General features: G+C 31.9%; 3 long non-coding RNA genes across 3 annotated transcripts; all 3 read right to left on the bottom strand.

The window, feature by feature from the left end:
• Nucleotides 1-902: 902 nt before the first annotated feature.
• Nucleotides 903-3,503, bottom strand: LOC138308969 (uncharacterized). The gene is made up of 3 exons (XR_011206173.1): nt 3,211-3,503; nt 2,042-2,145; nt 903-1,070 (listed from the first exon to the last, which is right to left on the bottom strand). It is a non-coding gene; the product is annotated as an uncharacterized lncRNA (long non-coding RNA).
• Nucleotides 3,504-12,559: 9,056 nt separating this feature from the next.
• Nucleotides 12,560-14,493, bottom strand: LOC138309386 (uncharacterized). The gene is made up of 3 exons (XR_011206265.1): nt 14,185-14,493; nt 12,975-13,061; nt 12,560-12,660 (listed from the first exon to the last, which is right to left on the bottom strand). It is a non-coding gene; the product is annotated as an uncharacterized lncRNA (long non-coding RNA).
• Nucleotides 14,494-16,791: 2,298 nt separating this feature from the next.
• LOC138309462 (uncharacterized) lies at nt 16,792-18,460 on the bottom strand. The gene is made up of 3 exons (XR_011206279.1): nt 18,045-18,460; nt 17,404-17,495; nt 16,792-16,891 (listed from the first exon to the last, which is right to left on the bottom strand). It is a non-coding gene; the product is annotated as an uncharacterized lncRNA (long non-coding RNA).
• Nucleotides 18,461-21,110: the final 2,650 nt, after the last annotated feature.

The following is a 21,110-nucleotide window of genomic DNA, read 5'->3' as shown; positions in this document are numbered from 1 at the left end:
ATCATTCGTCAGCGGTGTATCTTTAAGTAAAATTCAACGAATGGTATCCAACTATCTTTGGGTTTTCCATTTTGATAGCAGAAGTTTAAGGTTGTTTTATCTTCGACAAATTCAGCTTTGAATACTTGATTTAAAAACATTGTGAAGAGTTGGTAACGAAAACGATCTTGATTTGAAAATTAAACTGTCGTTGTATACACATGTGGACTATGTGATTTCGGATGTGATGGCTAAGTGTTGTATAACAGATTAGCAGGTAGTTTTGTCCTTTGATATGCATCAACAGAACGCTGTGTTTTCCATTTGCCTACATTTTAGAGAACAAAGAAAAGGGTTGGTATAGGAGATCGATGGAAACTAATCATAGTCAGTTCTATATTAAGTTTTACCTGTGCTTGCCTGTATTTGTTTATCTGATCTACCTATAGTTTGTCAAAAGTGGGGAAATAGAGAGATACCAATATATAAAATACAAGAAAAGTGTTGGTATAGGAGAACAATGGAAAACCAATTATAGTCAGTTCCATATTAAGTTTTATCTGTGCTTATCTGTATTCGTTAACCTGATCTACCTATAGTTTGTCAAAAGTGGGGAAATAGACAGATAGCAATATATACAATATATCACTATATATATTTTATGCATTTTGACAATTAACTATGCATAATATTTTATTACACTGTTATTGACCGTGTGGCTTTAAAAATGGATGTTATTACCTCTGTTATTCACAAATGACGCTCCTGTGATTGATCAGCGTTTATTCTCCTGAACTACTTTCAGGTTTTCTATAACATATCCCAGGGGTGGATATAGCGACAATGGTAGTAACCCATGTTATAGCAAGAATGACTAATAATAGCTATTATCTTTCTATTACTTTTTATCATGACTTGAACACTTGTGTGGTATAACAGAGGTTTTTATTTAATTTCTATTTCATCTATATAACATATACTCCGATGAAAATCAAAGTCAAATAAAAACAAATGACAAAGATAAATAAAACACAGTTGACATGTAATACGTTGATTCATCACACAAGTAGTACCAAACCGCCATTTAGCCCCTGAAAAAGAAAATAAATGAAAATAGTTATGGACATGTAACTCTAAAATCTGAATGTACTGTAAATAACTCACGAATATTTTTGTTTGTATATTCAAAATATAGGAATTATATTCAAATTTATCCTTATAATTCCACCTACTAGAGATAATCTTTTAAAAAGAAAAAAATATCCTTTTTGGGCTCTTTTTTCTGTAAGATCATTACGCCGGCATATCAGTCAATCAAAAGTGACGTTACAGTCTTGATGGGTTGATAAAGTCAATAATAAACCAATGGAAATGCTCGTTTCAAGCAGCATTGAATTGTTTTCCTATATCTTTTTATTTCAAAATAGACCTTATTTAAGGAATTCAAAAAAAAAAAACAAAAACAAAAAAACACTCCTGAATTGATTTGGGATTTGTCTTAAGGTTAATATTTTTTATTATAATCATATCACTTCGTGAAGATTATTGCGCTACCTATATTAGACAAACAATAATGCTGAACTTTTACTATCTGTATCAAAAAGCTATTTATAACGCGTTAATGAGGTCAACAAGAGTGTTTCGATACCACTGTATCTAGCAGTACACGTCAGTGTGATAAAACTTTAAATGAAGCATAACACAGATATACTACAGTCTCAAAAGCCGCAAATTTACCACATTCATATTCTGCATTTGCATATTAAAGAGTTATATGTTCTTGCATTGTAGGTATTGAGTGTGACGTCATGTGTTTGCGAGTGTAACGTCATATTTTTCTGAGAAAACGACGTCAAGTGCGTTCACAAAATAATGACGTAACAATCGATACCTACCCGCAAAGAAGCCTACTATGTCATATGTAAAGACTGATTAGAGAAGGACATCAAGCCAGCCAACAAAGACATCAGAGAAAGATAGATTAACTTATATAAATTTCTTATATTATGTATTGCATTTTTTAAATATAAAACAATTTCTATGAACGCATCGATATACATACCTTGTATATATTTGATTGATGTCCAAGACACTCTATCTGCTTGGTTCAACCGAGATAAGTGCCGGTCCAATTCTTGTAATTGGCATATAAAAGGAGCAATGCACCTGCAAACAAATTATTAAATCAGATATTTCTTTCTTGAAGATAAAGAGGCCTAATCATCAATCAGTTTCATACAAAGTATGAAAAGCGGGTTGGGATTAATTCACGTACCACGTGATACCCGATGCCGTTTGTGCGGGACTAGTATCTTCAGTGGTGATGGAACATAACTCTATATAATATTCCCGCTGTAATGACGTTAGTGCGGGATATCATTTTTAACGTCATTCCATCACCAATAGAAACAATAACGCATATTTCCTTATCAAAGCATATTGGCTCGATTGCGTTTAGTGAAACAGGTAAAAATTCCATTGGTAACATTTACTTGAAAATACATTTTAAAATACTTTATCAAGTAATTTCTAGCTAATTAATTTAAAAAAAAGTTTCACATAGATGTTTTCTAATTCCTTAATATATGAATAAATACTGTTTAAAATAATATTATTACATTGAATAAGAATATAAGACTCTTTCATATGTGGATATGAAGGATAGGGATATTCTACCCGAGGGTCACAAAATGTAGTAAAACCCGAGGCTTGCCGAGGGTTTTGCAACATTTTGTGATCCGAGGGTAGAATATCCCTATCCTTCATATCCACTTATGAAAGAGTATTTTTCTTTCATACCACGACGTTTTACTGCAATTTTACAAACTATAATATCCCGCCATTTTGAAATAAATTCGAAGAAATCCACGACTGGAAGTCAATTTCCATACATGAAAAATTACGTGATATTTTCAACACAAATTCCGTTGCTTGCATCTTTTATAGTAAAACCAGTCAATTTTGTGAAAAAAATGTTAAAATTTTGCGGAGGAAATAGAGATTTTGTTGACGCCGTGACGTCACGAGGCTTTATTGCATGGGTAGCCATGCAATACAGCCTCAGGCGACATGAGTGTATTGCCCTAGACCAGTCAGTATTACACCCGTAGGTATGAAAGAATATATTTCTATAAACCTTTGTTAAGTCCGAAGCGTACGAAATCATGTGAAACTAATTTACCGTTAAAAAGATGACAATATAAAATATCATTTGAGACAATTCTTTCTTACCCAAGCCTATGATATCCCCCATGAAGCTGTCCTGTCGTCTGTCGGCTAGTCTGGCTCGCATGTAGACATCTCTGGCCCTAAGATATTGTCCTAAAGGATAGCCACTGACATAGCCAACTTGACCATTAGGGGTGTAATAGCCTTGACGATCATAAAAACCTTGACCAAATACGAAGGCAATCGTGCCGACAACCAGGCAAAATATGAAAATCTTTTCCATGTCTGATGTGTTTCACGCGGCACCTTGAGCCTGCGCCTGAATCCCCGGCTGTTTTCGAAATAGGAGATTAGAGACGTGGCGAGTGACCAGGTTTTATATGAGCTCGTCATATACAATTTCTGACCACTACCTAAACAGTAACAGCGACCCCTAGAGGATACGGGTGATGGGAATCATATCTGAGAACGAGGCTTACTTCATTGCCGAAACGTGATGTACCCGCATCATTCATCCTGTGCCTATTTGCTGTTCATAGTTGATAGAGTGGACCCTCAGGGAATAGTATTTGATGGACGGAAGCTGTGCAGTTCCACCACGCTTATAACTATAGCTCAAAATCTACTTCGTCGTTGATACATCTGTCAAAGCTTGAGCCAATACAATTAATAATACACATTCGTGATGTTAGTTTTGTTTCTATTAAAGATGCTCCACCGCTGAAAAATGTTGGGTTTTTTTTCACAAGAAGCAGACGATTTAGTATTTATCTTCGGTTACAAAAGTTACTTACTTTACACCATTACCATCACTGAAAGTCTGAGCTTCTAAATTTTACTTCAAGATAAGGATATTAAATATAATCAATTGTATCCCGAAAAAAAATCCGTGGCGCTATGTCCTATATGGAATGGATTCTTATTTCGCATGTACCAAAAGCAAAATAAGTAATTTTATATTATTTCTGTGTTAATTAGACACGCACATATATATATAAACGATTAAATATCAATTATTGTTCAAATGATGAGTATCGTTTTATGCTATGTCGGCGATGGAGTATCTTTAACTTTTGAAAGTCCGCTGAAACAAAAATTGAAAAAAAAAAATGAAAAAAAAAAAATAAATAAATAAAAATCTGCTGTCAGCTGGTAGATGAGGAATACTCGTACACCGTGACCAATTGTTCTTTTACATTGAATTTTACGTTGAATATGTAGCACCTTTAAAGAACCTTCAAATGACGTTTACAATTATAGTAATAAATGCCGTAACTGGGCGAAAAATTTGATGTGTTGTTTTTTCTTCAGTGATGTATTGAAAACTATAAGGTGTTATTGATTTAGCAAAAAAAAGTTTCAAATGCCTTATCAACGTTAGCTTTATTAGTTACAAAATATAAATTATACACTGTAAACTTGTTTGTTTGTCATGCCTTATGTATATTTAGATGGAGAAGTCACTTTACAATAACTAATAACACTGTGAAATAATAATGTGAAATGAAATTATATACCACAATTTGGTTTCATTGTCTGACCGTATGTACTCATTTCATTTCACTGTAGATGTGAATATGATAATTTTTGACAGTACTGCCGAAAATCATTTTCAGCTCTTATATGTACTTGTGAAAGTAAAACCTATGCATTGAAAGTACTGTAATTCTCAAAATATTGATAATTTTTTAGTGATGAAAATATACTTAAAGCTCCCCTTCGTTTCAAGTTTATATCTGATAGTCCACATTTTCCTGATTTCCCTTTTTAGTTTTCCTTTGATGAAGAAATTACAACTTTCATATTTATACATAAAAATTTGTAAGATGAAATATTATAAAAAAAGAAAATTCCCAATTTATTAAATATTAAGAAAGTTTTGGGGACAATAATATCCTTTTATAAGATTAAAATCAATGATATATTTACTAAAGTGTTATGTTGGATATTAATGTAGAATCTTCAATGAGTGTTCATTTCATATGTGATTTTCTTTTCTTTTGGGGAGCCTTGACATAATTTGTTTAACAATTGTTGATCAAACGTCATATATAGTCGGCTTAATTTTGGAGATAATTCATCTTTGCAATCTAAGGCATACATTCAAGAACGACCTATTTTCACTGTCGGCATATTTCAACGATACATTTGATGGCATGAAATACGAGGTTTACTTTCTCAAGACCAGCCGATATTTGGGGTTTTACACTAGTGACATATGAAAAACTATTATACGGGTAAAGTCATTGGATATCAGGCGGATTATGTGTTAGACTACTTAATATTTTACAAATGTGTTTTTGTCACAATGATATGGAAATCATTATCTGAAAATATCGTGGAAAACAAAATATAAATAATTATAAATTATTTCTCTTTATATACATGCATTCCTCTTACACACTGAAGAGCGTAACCTTCATATAATTCAAAATGTTTTAATGTCTAAAACAACTATATTAAATTCGAATAAGTTAACTTACTATCTTCATTCATATAGAAAAATGTTCTTTATTCACAGTACAATAATAGAAATACCATGTCTTGTAAAGTCTTTTTATCATAGGAATAAAAACTTTGTATTTGTTTTCATGTCACAACAGACACTTGTCGATGAAACAAATCATGCTTATCTTAATCTATATGACAATTAACAAATGAAATTATTTAAATATGTTTTTAAATGCATACGATTATCATTTTTTGAAGAAAACATATTCTGTAATTGCATATTACAGAGTTATCTACCCTTGTGGGTAGGTATCGATTGTTACGTCACGTGTTTGCGAGCGTAACGTCATACATTTCGGTGAAAACGACGTGAATTGCGCTCACAAAATAATGACGTAACAATCGATACATACCAGCAAGGGAACTAACTCTGTAATATGCAAAGACGGAATTGCTTGTATGATATTTTATGAAGTATCCCAATCTTTCAAACATGCTCCACCGCCGCCATCATTTGAACAATAAATGAGCCCAGTTGTTCTAAAGGTGATTAGGTTGATCACAGTTTAACGAAAATTTTCAACTCAGGATAAAATTATTTCTGGTAATACATTCTCTACAAAATTTTATAAAAATATAAAGAACTACATTCTTTACTTACTTATTGAGATTAGTGAAGATACAATCAACAATTTTGCAGTAAATGAGAAAGAAAATTTTACTGATCAAGTAATTAAGCTAATCACGCTTTCAACAAACGAGCCCTGATGTATTATCGTGTTCATATGTGTCTTACTAACATCAAATGCATTTAAACTAATTTTTTGCTTTTGGTGCATGCACAATCAGTATCTAAATCGATAAAGGGCATAGTTCCATAGATTTTTTTTTCGGGACGCAGTTAATTTTTATTTTTTTTAATCTTGATTTAAAGTAAGAAGCTCAAGCTTTTCAATAGTGTAAAGTAAGCAACTGTTGTAACGAAAGAAAATATACTTATTCGCCTGCTCCTATTTTAATTCATCGGCGGTGCGGTATCTTTAAGCTATAATGTTTTATTACAATATTTATGCTGTTAAAAACCTGGATCACGTTTTCCTATTCTCAATGTTATTACTGAAATACATTATATGACCATGAATGATGTGCATTTATGTTCATTTTTATGTACTACTATATGAAGGTGCGATTTAAGTCGTTAAACATATCTAGCGTAGGTTCCAATTAATTTTTGTCCTTTTTTTTAATATTATGCCGACTGATCGCTGATTTTAGTCGATGAGACAAAACCTAGTCATTTAGGCGGAAACAAGTATTTAACTATTTTGGATTAAACATAATTTCTTAAGGATTTGGCAAAAGTTATTTACATAATTTTGTAACTTATAAAAATCCTCTCCAACTGGCTATTTCCAAATTATGCTAAAAGACCGATGCTCTAAGGTCATACATGAAAATTAAAGACAGTTATATTAACATGAAATTAATTATTACTATTTTATTTCCAACCTGATTAACTGATGCTCGACGTAATTCAGGACACCACACTATTTTCGCGAATTACAAATTTTGCGACGAGCTCGGATGAGAGTAGGAAATTGCGCGAATGATTGTATAATAGGAATGCACCATTGTCAGAATTATCCTTCGATCTGAAAGAACAGAGACGTGAAATTGTATACACGGACATGAATTGTTTTACAGAATTTGGTGTTTGAAGTTCTGAATTTTCATTTATCTTTTCGTAACAATTAATGAGTTTGAGGTTTTATTGTTATTTGTTAGCGTCCCGTTAATTTAATGTTTGTCTGAAACGCGATTTAACCCGATGTGCACTCTTTTTCCTAAACCACTTCGAGTGAGTTTCGGTTCTCGGTGTATATATCAATAAATAAAAGGTTTATCGCGTTCAAGCCAAAATTAAAGTTACATGTGCCGTAACTGGCAATGTTTTCTTTTTTCTTGAGTAATCTATTGAAAACCATAAGGTTTGGCGAATTAAGCTGTGGACATCATTCAAATGTTACAACACAGAAATTATATACTATGTATGTTTAGTTGGAAGCATTCATGAAGAAATCACTTAAAGATGCTCCACCGCCGACAGAGCATAAATGATATTAATCACTTGAACAATAATTGGTGTTAATTGTGTATATATATGTCTAATTAACACAAAAAATAATATAAAATAATTTATTTTGCCTTTGGTGCATGCGCAATCGGTACTTAATTCCATATAGGATATAGTGCCTCGGAATTTTTTCGGGATGCAATTATCTATTTTTTGTAACTTTAACTTGAAGGGAAATTAAAAGCTCAAACGTTTCAATGGTGGTTACTGTGTAAAGTAGGTAACTTTTGTAACTGAAGAAAAATAATAAATCGTCTGCTCTTGTTTTCGATAGTGAAAAAATATCATTTGTCAGCGGTGGAGCATCTTTAACAAGTACTAATAACACTGTAGAAATGTGAAATGAAATGATAGACCATAATTTGCCTTAGTCTGACCAAATGTAAAATGAAATGATAGACCATAATTTGCCTTAGTCTGACCAAATGTATTGTTTTTAATTCGCTATACTTGTAAGTATACATTAAGCTCTTACTTGTGCTTGTAAATATAAAATTTATGTATTTAAAGTACTGTAATTCTCAAAATGTTGGCAACTCTCGGTAATGAATAACATGAAAAGCTCATCTTGAGCCGTGAGTATGAAAATTACGGCACATATAACTTTAACAATATCTGGACCCGGTTGGTTAAAGATGGTTAGCCTAATCATGTGATTAGTGAATTCACTTCTCATTTGTTGCAAAGGTTGTGTTACATTTTCTCTGAAAAATGCAAGTAGGTAGAGAATGGAACACTTCATCAAATTAAGTAGAGTTATTTGTAATAAAATCATAAGGCACATTTGAGTATAATTAAACGAATAAGGAAATGTTATTATAATAAATCACATTTAATGATATGACAAGGAATTCTAGTATTTCCTTTTCGCGAACCACTTTTTCTGGCCAGTAGCATGATAGCTGACCTCAGTCCACTTGAAATGTGTTTGGCCGCTGGTCAGTAGACCACGTGTCCGTGACTAAGTGACAAGACTGTTAGTGTTGATGTATGGTCAAACCGGAAACGTCATTTTCTTTATCGATGGGTAGTTTTGTACTTCCAAAATTTGCACTAATGAAAACAAGTATTTCTCATTTTGGCTTATCAAAAGGCATATTGTGCTAATTAAAGCATAACATTGCTCGAGAAAGCGAAAAAAATCAGTCTCACTTATCAAAAATTATTTTGTAATACATTTTCGTTTGCATGTGTCATGTATGACAATAACATTGAATCAAAATTTTACTGATATCGTCGACTTTTTGATTAAGGGGTACAGACATGACTATTATGTATTTGTATATTACAGATTTATTTGCCCTTGCAGTTACGTATTTATGTTTACGTCATGTGTTTGCATGTGCAAGGGAGGTAACTCTTTAGTGTGAAAATACGAAAATGCAGATACAAAATTTTCACCATCTTGACATTTCTAACACATTTATGTGCATATAGCATCATTTAGGTTCTATTGGAAAAGAATCTGACGTCGTGTCTCATTTTATGCAAATGAGTATATGTACATGTGAATTAAATATAATATTACTAATTATTCAAGTGAGACAACTCCTATTAAATTAACTATGGATAAATACTTGTATTTATGAAAAAAGGCTGTAACTCCACAAATCAATCTTGATTACCATCAATGAATGGCTGATGTGTTATACATATATATACTTTATAACCTGTATTTGTTGTGACGAATAGAACTAATATTACCAAAAAGACATACTATTAAGTATATTTGGAATCCTTCACAATAAATTTGTCTGTTGCATTAAAGATAAAAATAAAATGGTAATTTATAGAGTTACAATTATATGATTAAACATTATATCTTCCTTCATCAAGGAGTTACCTCCCATTATCTTCATAAACCTCACCATGTATATATGCTTCATGTTAGTTTGTGTCGTCAATATCAGGAGAAGACTAAGGAAAGCTGAGCATGATGTCTAATCGTATTGACTTCTGAAATTTTTTTTTTTGCTGATGATATATTTGGAATTTGATATATGCGGAAATAATTCCCTTCAATGTTCAGATGGGGCACATAATTCATTTCAACAGTGCGGACAATGTTTTTGTCAAATACTTGTCCTTTTGTCCTTTACCGGTCAAGAGTATTTCTTTTCAAAAAAACAAAAATAATAATAAAACAAAACAAACATAAATAATACTTTTAATTATCATACATAGGTAGGAGGTTACTTATGTTTTAAATTTTCCATGAAGTACATTAACCGAGTAAATTTAACGATACGTGGTAGCACAAACGAGTTCGTTTTCGTATTTTACAAACATAAATCTGACATATTTATTGAAAGACTACTATCGAAATTACTTTAATTTTGGAACTATTCATATTACAAAATACGAAGTGGCCGTACAGTACACAGACTGACTAGAAAGTCTGTTTCAGTACGGCACCGGGGGTACTTATATTTAGACCTAATTAAGATTTCAACGACAAATCCGATATACCGCCAAACTCGATATATCGCCAAAATCTAGGAAAACAGAAGGTGGCGATATAACGGGGTTTTACTGTATCTTGTATTGTGACATTTTCTGATAATATTTGACTTTGTTCATGCCTGAAGAAGAATGATACATTATGCCCAATGTATATATACCTGGTAAGTTTATATACATTGGGTATATCGTATGATTCATCTGGTATGAAGAAAGTCAAATATTAACAGAAATATGTCACAATACATTAATTACATATTTTAGTGGCGTAAGCATTTAAATGCTTCATGAACATATCCAGTTAATTAGAATTCGTGATAAAATCGTCGCCCTAATTGAAACAGTGCGAAACTAACCGTGTCTCATGATAATGTTCTTCATATAACAATGTATACTATCATTGATCATTGATGCATGAGGTTTTGTAAATTTCCGGTTTTGGAAGACTGAGGTATATTCGTTTTGTGTGTCTTTGTTATATGGAGACTTTCATCACATCATTTTTATTTGTAGTCGAAATTATAAATGATGTATTTGCTGATTATGCGATGTTAACATTACACCAATCTTGTGACTATATATAATTGTAAAATCTTTGTTACCTAGTTAAAGTAATTTGTTTGAGATACACAAAAGTCTATAAAAGTTGTCATATTTGCTCCTGCTTAGCGTTCAGCATAAAGGGAGTGGGACGACTGATTTGCCCATTGTCAGTATAATGTGACCGGACATATTAACAATAACAAGTAAACTACCATGTACATTGATCTTCTTGTTTTCCTAGTTATCTCATCAACTGTGTATTATGGATAAAATTTTTTACATGGACGACAGAGGGGATTTGGATTTCAATATAATCAAACGTATGATTTTAAAGTAAACTATCTTTTCATTAACAAGTATATGTTGATATGTTTATAAATTATATTCGAACAATATCGATTTTCGTATTTGCAAATTACAGTATGTATTGTGTTCTGTTCGACATGTTTGAACTATGTGCTTTTTTGTTTTTTGTTTGTTATTTTTTGTTAATTTTGTTTGTTTCAATTTCATAGAGCATTATATCTCTGAAACCATCCATATGAATATACATTGAAAATAATAAGCATAGTCAAGTCATACTGCCAACGATTCATTCACCCCTAACAACACATTTAGACTCTTCTAAATCAAAGACAAGATCAGTTCATTATGAAATTTAATGGGTGAATAATTAAATCCGTCGGCAAATGTTTAGTGTAAACCGAAACAGAAACTAACAGAATAAGAATAATGTCTCGACAATAGTGAAGAACACAGATAGAGCCTAACAAGGACTTACGATCGAATTAAATTATAAATTGTGTAGATGAAAAATAAGGAAGTTTGAAGACGGCTGTTATTAAAGAAAACAGAGATATGATTTAAACTTTTGTGTCTTTTGTATGAAACAATGAGCTAAAATAGAACGATGATTTGCAACATTCGATCGATATTTCAGTCCTTATCCCTGGTTATTATTATACCTAAGCAATATACCTTAGCGATTTAGACAGTCTAACTAAGTTAAAAGTAAATTAACACTATCTATATATGAAAATAAGGTTATCGTCTTAGATTTGCAACTATTGTTTAATTTTACTTTACCTATATATTTTATTTTAAGTAAAATCCTACACCCTATCCATCCTTTCTTACTAAAAATTCCTAATATCACAGTTTCCATCATTAATTCCTATTTATTTACATGATGTAACTATTCCTACCCATGTTTCCTTAGAAAACTATTCATTTGATTAAATTTTGAAACTTTCTATGTTCTGTCTATCAAGAATGTATACGTATCTTTATATCAAGGTGATAGATTAACATAAGTGTCTAATAATTAGACATTTGTTTCCATTTTCTTTTATATCAATTGTATATATTATATTGCTGTATAAGGAATTCACAAATAAAGAAAAAAAAACTAATTGTATTTTAACTACTATTTGTAATACTGTAACCGCTTATTTTCGTGGTGACTTAACTTCTATTTAGTCATGCTCCATGACATTTTACGATGATTTACTAGTGTATTTTAAAAATGTTTTTCGCGGCGACTTACTTTCGTGAATTCGAATTGCCCGCGAAAAACGTGAAAATATACAGAGTTACCTACCCTTGCATTAATTGTGACGTCATGAGTTTGTGAGCGTAACGTTATACGTTTCGAGGAAAACGACGTGAATTGCACTCACAAAATAATGACGTAACAATTGATACCTACCCGCACGAGAGATTAATCTGTAATATTCAAAGACGGAATATCAAGTGTGTTGCATGTACCATATGAAGTCATTTATATCATGCGAGTAATTATCTTAACCATAAAAACACAGAATGGACAATATCATAAATATTTAATTTGATTTTCATTATAAACAATTCATGTCATTATATGTAAATTTCTGCAATTGTTGTTCACCTGATTTATTCGCCCGTCCCTGCAAGTAAAAACAAATGAAAAAGTTAATTATTAATTCAAATGATTTCAAACGCAAATGGGGATTTTAGAACAATAAGATCGGTTGACCGAAAGACAATTGTTCTATACATGGGGAAAAGCTTTTAAAGAAAATACCAAGAGCTCATAACAAACAAAAAAGAGCACAACTGTGACCTTAAAGATAAATAGCCTACATATTTACATTAAATTGCGTGACGTGTACGTATTGTAAAAATAGGCTCACTAGTTTTTTCCCATCGTTTTTGTGTTAATTAATACACACATTATGTTATTAAAAGAAGTAACACTTACCAGTAGTTTTTTCAGCTTTTTGTTTTAGACTTCATCCCAATGTCAGAGTGGAAAAGTTGAGAGCAAATATCAGGATTAGCGCAGCAACTGAAATAGAAAATCAGAAATACAGGAAAATGATAATGCTTAGTCAGATTTCTTATGATGCAATTTCATAATCCCGATTTTTAAGGCATCAGCATTCAAATAGCATACAGCAACATTAAACGGCCTGTCTCTAAAGTGTTCTGTGAATAGACTATCAACAAAAGTACTTGAAAAAAAATGAAAGTGTCTATACATTATATGGTATCAGTATTATAACAACTTCTTGTGCAGATTTTGTTTAGTTAAGCATCTATGTCAGTATTTTAACCCCATCGTTCTTTCATACCCCGATGGAATTTAAAAAAAAAAGTTACATCAATGCTTATAACTAGCTTTTCAGACTACTTGATAATCTAAAATACGTTTAAACGTACGATTCCATTGATTTTCTAATGGATATTTTTTTTCTAAATCAGTACGCAACGTAGACGTCTCTATTGTGACGTCATGGTTACGTCGGGTTTTCGCACCATTCTCGCGAATGGTTTATGAGGAAAAGGAATCTGCCAATCAGAAAGTCGAATTATTATGAAAACAAATAAAAGTTATTCATATATGTTTATAAATACAGTGTTTGTCTACAAAGACCACCAAAGAGACATAGCAAAAAAAGTCCTTTAAATACAGGTGTCCTTTATACAGAGATTGACCGTTATACAGAGGTCAGTTTAGTAGTAAATTGCACTAAATGTGACTGATGAATCTTCCTTCTATAAGCGTTTCCTTTATAACAAGATATCCTTTATAGCAGTTGTGACTGTACAACTTTCATCATTAAACCGTCTAGCTTATTTAGGTATACAGTATAGTGTATTGGTTCAATAAAGTAAAACAAAGGATCCCTGGAAATGATCCCCGGAAAAAAAAAATCCCTGGAAATAAAAAAAAAAGAAGGTTTTTTTTATTAAATTGCAAATGATCAGAAACGGAATTGTTGATATCAGAACAATTATTTTGGTAAACCAAACTCCGTTTGATCGATATATAGGGAGCCAGTTATACACATGTATGGATACAGTACAATGTATACACAATGTATATTAATAAAATAAAAATGCGAGATATTATTATTTTTAAGGTTTTATCAATAATTCACATAGAAAAAATACACTTCAATACTTACCTCCAGCAGCTGCTATTTTTCCATCGGTCCATCGATTTCGTCCATTATATCCATTAGACAAGCCATATCCCAAACCATAGTCGTAATCTTCTCCGTAACCCGAGCCGTACCCTCCACCATAATAAGAGGGATAACTCTGTCCAGTGTATTGTCCATAGCATTGTACACCAATATAGGCCAATAAACACGGACAAACGACAAGTAAAAATATCTTATTCATTTTGAAGATAACTTAATCTGGGGATGTACCGGGGATATTATTTTTCCAAAGAGAATTAAAGTATCAGCGAATCCCAACAATGTAGGTCAGGGATGGTTCCTCAAATTCGATAGCCGGTTAGTGTGACAGTATCTGACCTCTGACCTGAGGTGGTGATCAGTCATGCCTATCATCTAAGTGGCATAAGTTATGTCCGCTGTATCCTGTTACTTCCGGTATAAGCCTTGACAAGAAAAACATATTTTGAGACAAGACCTTTTTATGTTGCTATGTATAATTTACTAAAAGCGTTCCAATGAAATCATTTTAGTACAAATATATAACACGTGTGGGTCAGTTTATGTTGCAATGCAGCCAGAGGACCGCTAATGTATATTAAATTATTTTACCGCAGATATAAAAGCAGTATCAATGTCTTCTGTTTCTGCCTTCATCTGCAATGCTATTCATTTACATGTGTTATGATACTAATATACATGTAGAAATGTTTAATACGATGTGTTACTATTGAAACTTCTAATTAACTATTCAGACTAGTTGACAACACGTAATACGTTTTATTTTAGATTATGTTGTCACATCCAGGAATAAATTCGTTGTGATGGCATGATAACGTCACTTTCGATTTTTTTTCCCGTAATACAAAAATTGACCGGCTAATTAGACAGTCTGGGAATAGTTTCATGAACATTCCTCAACTTTAAGGAATTCCTTAACTTAAAATTATCCCAAAGAAAAACATTACAAATTAAATTAAGGAAAGTTCTTCAGTTAAGGAGCCTTCATTAAATTATATACTGCTTTCCAATGAAGAATTTTCAGTTAGTTTAAACATATTTTATTGCCATATTAGCAACAGGATCGAACACAAGTTAAAATAACTTACAAACGCCCTCTGCATTATAATTTATAGCATTTAAGGATAACTTCAATAGATTTTTGATGTTGTAGAGATACAAATGTATAAACAAAAATCTGTGTGTACTTTAAATAAACCGCGAAACGGTTTGTGATTAAAGTAAACAGATGTTTGTGTTATATATCCATAACATAAAAAATCTATTCAAATGAATCCTGAATATTCTCTTCAATATTCAAAATCCATTTTGGGACCCTTTTGTCTATGAAATCATAACGTCGTCATATCTGCCAATCAGAAGCGACTTTACAAACGGCGATCCTATTTTTTACCTTTATGGGTTAGGAAAGTAAATTTTAAGCCAATGAAAATACTCGTTACCAGCAAAAAAGAATTATATAATATTTACATCATATAATGGCTTTACATTATTAAAATTATATCATAATTATTTTCTTAAATGAGAACAGATTAGAGAAAATAAAGAGATAGATAGATAAATGGTATGGAAATATAACACAATTATCTGAGTGTACTCTAAATAAACCGCGAAGTGATTTATGATGAGAGTACACTCAGATTATATTCAAATTAATTCTTATAATTCAATTTACTAATAAATCGTTATATCAGCCAATAAGAAGCGACGTTACAAACAGCGACGCCATTTTTTCATGTATGGATTGAGAAAGTAAATTTTTAAGCCAACAAGCAAAATTGAATTATAAAATGCTTATTAGAAGCAAAATCACATATCATTTACAATCAATGAATTTAAGTTAAATTAAAGGAATGTTCATGAAACTGGGCCCAGATTTAATATGCAACTACGAAAAACTAATTATTGTAAAATGGATTTGTATTTGATATCAGACAAAAAAATTATTTGGAAAAGGTCTACATTCATTGTCAACACTTCGACATTAACTCAGCCGAATTGCGTGTTTGTAAGTCTTTAATGATAAGACCGTTTGCTTATCAGACCGTGACTGATAAGGATAATCTATCTGAGGTGTTACTAAATTAGGCGACTCGAAAGATGATATACCTATTTCCTATATACTTCCTATATACACCGCATATGAGCGATTACTTTTCTTTCATACCACATATCTATAAGAACAGATCGTCAATTATTAGATATATGTCATTTTCTATATAAGGGTTCTGTATTTAAAATCACAAATTGTCGCTGACGTCATCAATTCAGATAAACAACAACATGGTTTTGATAATGACGCAAAAAAATGCGTACAAAAAGTAATATTTCATCATGCTACGTTTACTTATGAGAGATAAATATTCAATCATGGGTCTGTTAGGTGGATGCATATATCCTCATATTCCTCATGTAAGGATTTTTTAGACAAGCATCTTGTTGCAAATCTTTCACTTTGGTGGAGATATATCCTTTCCATTTAACACACCCAAGTAAAATACTATCAGACTTTGTTCTTTGGAAACTCGTCTCTATTTTTTGTATTATCATTAACTCACCGGGATTCACCAAATGAAAATATAAAAAATGTTTAGTTACATCATTTTATTTAGTCACGTATTTTACAAATAATTGTATACAATCAAGTCTTTAAATTCTACTCCTCTCTGACACACTTTCTGTTCCGCTCCTAAAATATAAAAAAAACATAAACAATTAGCTAGCATCACTTTAACCTTTGCTGTTTAAGATTTAAGCTTCATCTAAAATCTACACAATTTCCACTAATTCAAGGAGGCACAATACAAATATACTACAGCCCCCACCTATCCCCTCCCCCCGCCCCCCAAAGAATGAATTCACACATGCAACATATTCCATGCAGCGGAGTCCCTTAAATAACTAATGATGTTAATATCTTAATAAAACAATGAACATCATTAAGCACCTAATGTGAAATCAACATTAGTCTACATATGTTAAATACTTCGTAGAAAGCGTTAAGTACCAAATACCAGGTTATATATATATTTTTTTTATATTTTCGCGATTTATTGGCACATTGCAAAATCGCGCAAAAATGTGATACGCGAAATATTGAATAAAAAAATTGACAATGCAATTCCTTAATGTACTTCAAGTTCATATTTTATTTTGATTTTTTTTTTCGAATTAAGTTCTCAATAAACGGACTTAACTTACCTGATGTATATATTACCGATTGTCCACTCATCTTTAAATTATGGCCTGCAACCCGGATATATTGAGGGCCCACAAAGTAAGCAGGAAAATAACTGAAAGTTGAGAAAAAATAATACAGTGACAGCATTCATAAATATCAATACAATAACATTAATGAGGCAAATGCCACAATGAATTATTGAAATCTTGATGCAATTACTCTTCAATACGGAATATGAATTTTGCATTTTATTTGTAAACAACTATATAAGAGTTTACTGTAATGCGACTTATTTTTGTGTAATTTTTCTCTAGTATTACGCCAGCGATACGAAATCAGAAAAGCAAAATTTTATTCGAGCGAAAAATGTTCTAAGTAAGGGTCAAGTAGAAATAATGAAATTAAGTCGCCGTGAAGTTGTCGTTTGACATAAAACGCGAAATAATATCGCGAAAATCGGTTCACAATATATGTCATTTTTCATTGAAATACCATCGCGAATGTATATCAACAACTCAAACTGTCAATAGTGCTGTCATATATACGTACTATACAATTATTATTCGTGCTACGTTTCAAATCGCGTTCGGACTCGTTCGCCAAGTTACGCGAATATCTGCATCTAAGGCATGCATATAAATTTAAAATATTATATACTTACATGCGTAGGCAAGAGGGTTTATTTTCTCTTCTCCATATCTGTAACCGAGGCCGAAACCAAGACCAAGCCCGGGTCCATAACCAGAACCGTAACTCGCTGCGCCATATCCGTATGCCGGACCGTAAACCTGATTGTATCCTCCGTAATATTGGGGATAACTCTGTCCGAACCCTCCTCCATAGCACTGGATACCAATAAAAGCCAATAAACAAGGGCAGACGAAAAGAAATATTATCTTATTCATTTTTAAAAACTTTTGATTAAACAGAATTTATAATTCTTTTTAGTTCGGTATAGATCAAGCCATGAACGTCAATAGAAGAATTAGGTCAGGAAATCTTTTCCAGGAATTTGACCTGTGCAGCGTGACTATTATGCACTTTGACCGGAAGTATTCATCATTCATGTGTATCTGGTTAGCGAAGCATGTCCGGGTGTGAGCTATTACTTGACACGTTTGACTTGTTATTTTTCCCTACCACGTCGATTTGATCTGCATTTCCTCCATCAAAGTTTGTAATCCGTATGCCGTGTATAATATATTCACCGGAAAAGTGTTATAATTCATACCCTACAATTGTATATCGATTTAAAGTTGATATCAATATGTTTTCCATAGTTTTTGAAAGCTATTGTTTTCAAACCGCGTAGCGGATTCTCAAATAGTTTGACGGTTAGACGGATGCATAGACAACTTTTAGCAATTAAGTTATGTTCAAGTACACCTTAGATGTGATATAAAGGCATACAAAAATCACTAGTTAAAACAGAGTCTTAAGCCTTAAAACCTTAAATTCCATTGCATGAAATAACATAAATCTTTAAGTCGTTGTACATCTTCGGGTAAGATTCAGTCTAATAGCCAAAAGAATGATTGTTTGTTGATTTTTTTAAGTTAAAAATGTTGAAAGATCATAATAAAATTATTCATCGTTAATTGATGACAAATTGCTGATTATAATACATAAACAAATTACCTTCTTTAAAATATAAAATTGACATGTTAAAATTAACATTTCCTGTCATTTTCAGTAAATCATTCTTTTGAAAAGATTATATTTTATAAACTAGAACATAATTTGTTTTATATAAGTTTTGGACCGACAAGTGAACCCTGGCGTACACCTCTAAAGAGCAACAGAAATTGTTAGATAGCAGAGATCCCTTAGATCCCACAGATTTCTTAGAGGTAGAACTTCTTTTCATTTTCAATTTCAACAAAATTCATTTCATAAACATATAAAAACGGATTGAATAACAGGCTACCCCTATACAGGTTCTCTCCCAGATAACACAATGCATTTAATATTATATACATGTTATTTACAAAATAGACTAATTGAAACAACTTGAACAACTTAAATATGAGGATCTAGATCAACGTTTGTAAAGGATATAATGTATAATTTGATTTGATTTTTTTCTTGATTTGATAATTGTGCATGTAAAAGGTACTCCTTCCTCTCATGGAATACAAACCACAAATGTCCATTCGCATATAGCGATCACAGGTCATCCACCCCTGAGTTTCAGGGGCCTAACACATATGTACAAGACTCAGTGTATTATAGATTTGGTTTTGTATGCCAAATAATTAAATTTAAATATACATATATATATAAAATTCTTTTCATAGTACTATAAAAGCACATGTATGTTAAATTGGGCGTCCTAAAATAGAAACTAAAACAGGTTCCTTAGTTGTTTTTATATTCAATGTTATTGAAATTCATTGCATTTACTGTACATTCTTTTCTTTTACAGTTATTTCTAGTCCTTGAGACTACATTCGAGGAATTTAAGTTTTTTTAGCTAAAGTCATTCTCTCAATATATTATGCATTTCAACTTTTCTCAATGTCGTATTCTGACTATGTGTTGACGACGTTATATCAAATACCGTATATTATCACTCTAGTTCTATAACGTGAAATATTATTTTAACAGCAAAAACAAACAAAACACAAAACATTTCTTAAAAATATCAATAACATTAGAAAATGTATATCGATGGCCTAATATGAGGTTTCAACGCCAGGTAAACGCAAATTTCCTTGCGTAATATTTGTCCACTCGCTCCTAGGAGTCAATCAGAGAGCTTGTATCAAATCAGAGACGACAGACAAAAAATGGCCGAGATCGGTGATCATCTGTTCTGCATGACAATAAATGGAGCGTGGGGGTCGCTAAGGGATACCAATGTGCAATTTTTATAAGTAAGAGAGTTTATATTGAGGATCTGCAATTCAGGGGTGCATTCGTTGAATGGATGGCGATTTTATTCGGTCTGTGCCTATTAGGGAATCGTGACCTGGGGATGCAGCGTGTACTTTTCCGACTAACTATTTTTACACGAATCCTCGTAATTCAACTTTCGATATGAAATAAAATTCGCCCATAATCCCATCATATCATATACCATAGTGACCAGTAAGGAATTGTCTTCAATGTTAGCTAAAATTATTCAGATCGGATGATTTTTGTGGTGATCAGAGCTTTTTAAAATTAATCACCCCATTTTCCGCAAGTAAACAACCCTTCAGTATTTTTTGTGTATATTTTTTTTGCGCGTAGTAAACCTGTGGTGTGACCAATCAGAATGCAGGATTCTCACTTGTAAAATAAAACATGAGATTTTCTGATGCATCAATATGCAAGTTTCCATTACAAATACACGTTCCAAAAGTTTTTACTTTGGTGTTAGTTCGCTATCATATGTGTACACTATATATCACTACTATTTTTTCTCTATTACTTTGGTGTTAGTTCGCTATCACATGTGTACACTATATATCACTACTGTATTTTCCTGTTTTAATCTGTTTATATTTCTGATCATATACAGACATGTGTGAACGGAAATGTCACAACTTGCTTTATGTGTATTGTATCTTAAAGGCAGCTTTAATTCTTGGAACATCATAGTTTTTGTCTAATATTTGCGGTCATATGTATCATCATTCATTATAAACGAAAAATTCGGAGCCGAGTTCATAACTTTTGTATATATGCAAATGAAATATATTTCAATCAAATGAATAGGAAAAGGACAAAGATGATTATATGG

The sequence above is a fragment of the Argopecten irradians genome, chromosome 15 (genome assembly GCF_041381155.1).
Source record: "Argopecten irradians isolate NY chromosome 15, Ai_NY, whole genome shotgun sequence".
Taxonomy (NCBI): Eukaryota; Metazoa; Mollusca; class Bivalvia; order Pectinida; family Pectinidae; genus Argopecten; species Argopecten irradians.
Note: the sequence above shows the minus strand (reverse complement) of the source record. Positions and strands in the feature narration are given on the sequence as shown.